This window comes from Mustela lutreola, chromosome X, assembly GCF_030435805.1.
Source record: "Mustela lutreola isolate mMusLut2 chromosome X, mMusLut2.pri, whole genome shotgun sequence".
Lineage (NCBI taxonomy): Eukaryota > Metazoa > Chordata > Mammalia > Carnivora > Mustelidae > Mustela > Mustela lutreola.
This window is the reverse complement of record NC_081308.1, coordinates 54,664,973-54,669,973: the sequence shown is the minus strand read 5'-3', so window position 1 is coordinate 54,669,973 and position 5,001 is coordinate 54,664,973.

Genomic DNA, 5,001 nt, shown 5'->3' with positions numbered 1-5,001 from the left:
TACATATAAGTGTGCTTTTAAAGTTCTCCCAGTGATTCTAATGTACAGCCATTTTGTTCAGAGCGAGAACTGAACACCTTCCATCAGAGACAGCTGATGACCGACCATTCTGATGACTTCACTGAGAAAAGTAAATTGGGGGCACCTGGGTGGCTTCAGCTCAGGTCATGGTCTCAGGGTCTTGGGCTCTTGCATCGGGCTCTCTGCTCAGCAGGGAACTTGCTTCTCCCTCTCCCTCTGCCTGCCTCTCTGCCTACTTGTGATCTCTCTCTCTCTTTCTCTCTGTGTCAAATAAATAAATGAATAAAATATTAAAAAAAAGAAAGAAAAACAAATTGGGTGGGTGTCTAGGTGGCTAAGTGGTTAAGCGTGTGAATCTTGTCTCAGGTCATGAGCTCAGGGTTATGGAATCGAGCCCCACGTCAGGCTCCATGCTCAGCGGGGAATCTGATTGAGATTCTCTCCCTCTCCTTCTGTCTCTTCCCCCTGCATGTGTGTGCTCCTGCTCTCTCTCTCTCTCTCTCTCTCAAATAAATCTTGAAAAGAAAATCAAATCAGTAAGGAAAGAAGACCCACAGAATCCCACTAAGTTTACCTGGGTGGAACCCTTACTCCAATCCCTTCTGAGTGAGGACAAGCCCCTCCACTTGGGGTTTCTTCTCATTTCCCTGATCTCTGAGTATGAATGTGCTCAAGGACCCAAACTCAGACTTCTCCTCTGTCTACACTGAGTCCTTGGTGACTGTCCCTCTTCTACCATCTATCTACAGATGACTCCACATCTCCACCTCCAGTCCAGAACTGGATTTTGAACTGTCTTCCACTGCCTGCTTTCCAGATCTACCTAGATGAGTTAAACCCAACATGTTCAAAGCCAAGCTCTTATTCTTCTCGAGCTCTGCTGGTCTTGCAATAGCTCAAACAGGAAACTGTAGAGTCATTCTTGATTCATCTCTTTCTTTCACTGCCCACGTTTAATTCTTTGGTAGAAGCTATGGATTCTATCTTCAAAATATATTCTAAATCTGACCAGTTCTCCACACTTCAGTTACTCCCACTGTGGTCCAAAACACCATCTTCTATGAGTTATTGTAATAGTCTGCTATCTGGTCTTCTGGATTCCATCTTTGCTCTGTTCTAGATTATTTTCCACTCAGCAGTTAAAGCAATCCGTTTAAGACAAAAGTCAGACCTTGTTAATTCTCTGCTCTAAGATCTCCAATGGCTCCCCACTTCACTCAATAGAAAATTCAGTCTTACAAAATTTAACACTCAACTTTCTTCTCAATTCATCTCCTACCTCTTCACTCAGCTGTCTCTGCCTCCGCTCACCAGCCTCCTTAGTGTTTAACAGAGTACAGCAAGTGCGTGCCTCCCTTGGGGGGTTGCACTTGTTTCCTCTTCTTAAATGTACCTGTCTTGTTCTCTGAATCCACTCAAGGATCTGCCAATGTCTTCTTATCAGAGTAATCTCCCCTAACTGCACACACAGCCAGCACCAGCACCATCACAATCAACATAATTTCTGTCTCTCTCTACTTTTGACTTCTTATCAACAGCTGACATATTATATATTTATATATTTACTGTCTGTTCTCTCTCTTCTATTTGAATACATGTGCTATAAAAATGGTATTTGTGGGTTTTTTTTCCTGATTTATTCTGTGTTCAGAAGAGGATTTGATACATAATACTCAGTACATAATTGAATGAATGAATGAATCAATCAATCAATCAATGGAAATATCAGGTTATCTCAATCATAAGAGAGATTTCTCTCAAGCATTTTCTATAGAATTGCCCTATTTCATTCTCTGCATCTCTGGATTGATTAGTAGATAAAATCATCATGTAAAATCAGTTTGAGCAAGGTTGGATCCTTAAGCTTCTATGTCACCTAGGACTCCAAATGTAACGGTGTACCATGCACATTTGCCTCCAGCCTTCTCACCCATATTTTAGTCATGGTTCAGCAGCTGTGGCATCGTTCAGCTTTCTTTTCCCCTCCCCTGTCTCAGTTCCAGGAGGTGCTCCTTGGCTTTGGGCCCCCTCCTTGTGGGTGATGAAGGCAATGTAGGGAGAGGCAGCAGCTGCCCTGACTCACCCCTGCTTTCTCCATTCATACTGATCCAGTAATGCACAGCCTGTGCAGTACAGGGCTGGCCAGGTCAGTCTCTGCCACCTTAGGACCTCATTTTTGTTCCCTGTGGCAGCTTTGCCATTTGCAAAATCAGAAATTGTAAAAGTACAAACAGGAGACAATATGCCATATTTTAAGGATTTTAAGATGCCCCTCCCCTCCCATTTTCTTTCACATCTCCAATGTCAGGAATTGTCTTATAGTTGAAGCTGAGCAGGTGGAAGTCCCTATAAAGTTACCACAGCTTGACCCTGTGCCATGTGGTTACTGCTCCTAGGGCACAACTGATCATCTACATCCCTTGGCATGCCAAGCCACAGGCCTTTTGAGGACAATTTAAAGAAAGAAAATTAACTGGTTATTATATGAAAATCTCAGATAAGGAAATAAAAAAGAAAAAAAAAAGAGAAACCCCACCAGCATCAAACCAAGCAGAACGGAGGGGTGGCAATTTGGATGACCTCAGAATACTTTTATAAGAAGTGCAGCATGCAAAACAATCTTGAGAAAGGAGAACAAAGCTGGAGGTATCAGTTTCTTGGATTTCAAGATATATTACAAAGTTATAGTAATCAAAACAGTAGGGTACTGGGAGAAAATATACGCATAAATCAATGGAAACAGGATAGAGAGCCCAGAAATAAATCCACAATTATATGGTCAATTAATCTTTGACAAAGGAGGCAAGAATATGTAACAGAAGAAAGTCTCCTCAAAAACAGTGTTGGGAAAACTGGGGAGCCATATGCAAAAGAATGAAACTAGACCACATTCTTTTACCATACACGTAAAGAAACTCAAAACGGATCAAAGATCTAAATGTGAAATCTGAGGTGTGCCTGCCTGGCTCAGCCTGTACAGCATGCGACTCTTATTCTTGAGGCTTTGAGTTTAGGTCCCACATTCAGTATAAAGCTTCCTTAAAAAAAATTAAATGAATAAATGAGAGACCTGAAACCATAAAACTCCTAAAAGACAATAAGCAGTAATCACTTGGAGATTGGTTTTAGCAACATTATTTGTGGATATGTCTGCTTAGACAAGGGAAACAAGATCAAAAATAAATGATTAAGACTACAACAAAATAAAAAGCTTTTGCACAGTAAGGGAAACCCGCAACAAAACCAAAAGGCAACCTACAGAATGGGAGAAGATAGGGGTGAATGATAAATATAATAAAGGATTAATAACCAAAATATGTAAAGAACACACACACACACACACACACACACAAAACCCCCCAAAAACCCAAACCCCAACATATAATCCAATTGAAAAATGGGCAGAGGACTTAATAGACATTTTTCAAAAAAATACATACAGACATCCAATAGACATGTGAAACGATGCTCAATATCACTCATCATCAGGAAAATAAAATCAAAACCACAGGGAGATCTATCACCTTATACTTGTCAGAATGGCTAGTATTAAAAAGACAAGAAAGAACAAGTGTTGGCCAGGATGTGGAGAAAAAGGAACCTCTGTACATTTTTAGTGGGAATGTAAATTGGTGCAACATCTGTGGAAAACAGTATGGAGGTTACTCAAAAAATTAAAAATAGATTTACCATATGCTTCAGTAATTCTAGTACTTGATATTTACCCAAAGGATTCAAAAAGATATATGCCCTCCTACGTTTTCTGCAGCACTATTTATAATAGCCAGGATATGGAAGCAGTCCAGGTGTTCATCAGTATATGAATGGGTAAAGATATGGTGTATATAGATATATAATGGAATATTATCCAGCTATAAAAAAGAATGAGAAATTGCCATTTGTGACAACATGGCTGGATCTAGAGGGTATTAGGTTAAGAGAAATAAGTCAGATTGAGAAAGGCAAATACCATATGATTTCACTTCCTTTTTTTTTCAAGATTTTATTTATTTATTTGAAAGAGAGAGAGAGAGAGATCACAAGTAGGCAGAGAGACAGGCAGAGAGGCAGGTGAAGCAGGGTCCCCACCGAGCAGAGAGCCTGACTTGGGGCTCGATTCCAGGAACCTGGTATCATGACCTGAGCCAAAGGCAGAGGCTTTAACCCACTAATCCACCCAGGGCCCCCTGTAATTTCACTTCTATATGGAATCTAAAAAAAGAAACAAGTGAACAGACAAAAAAAAAAAAACAGAAATAGACTCTTAAATACAAAGAACAAACTGGTGGTTATGGGAGGGAAGGTGGATGGGGGATGGGTGAAATAGGTGAAGGGGATTAAGAGGTAAAAATTTCCTGTTATCAAATAAATAAAATAATTTCCTGTTCTCATCTGGAGATGAAAAGTACAGCATTGGGAATACAGCCAATGATATTATAATAATTTTATATGGTGACGTGATGATATACTTACTGTGGTGATCACTGAGGAATGTAGAGAATTGTCAAATTACTATGTTGTACACCTGAAACTAATTTAACATTGAATGTCAGCTATATGTCTAATAATAATTTTTTAAGTGCAGCATGACAGAAGCTCTGGGTGGCTCAGAGGAACATATTGTGAGAAAAATCTGGGCACTGAAATCTCTCAGTTAGAAAGTAAATAAAAGTAGTGAGATTCTTAATGTGAGGTTTGGAAAAAAGTTAACCAAAAATTTTAACTTTTATTTTTATGTATGCATTAAGGCCATACGTGATAAAAAATATGTCTAAATACTTACCAAAGAGCTTTTTGAATATATTTATATTAAAATATTAATGAAAAGAAAACATTGTATCATAGTTTGAATGGTAGCATTTTTTGTTTCTTATTAAACTATACCAGGAAAGGAGGCCAAGACTCAATGAAATATGGCTATTATCCCCAGGTTCACAAGAGCATGAACCTCTCTGGCTTAACAAAGCCTAAGGAATCTAC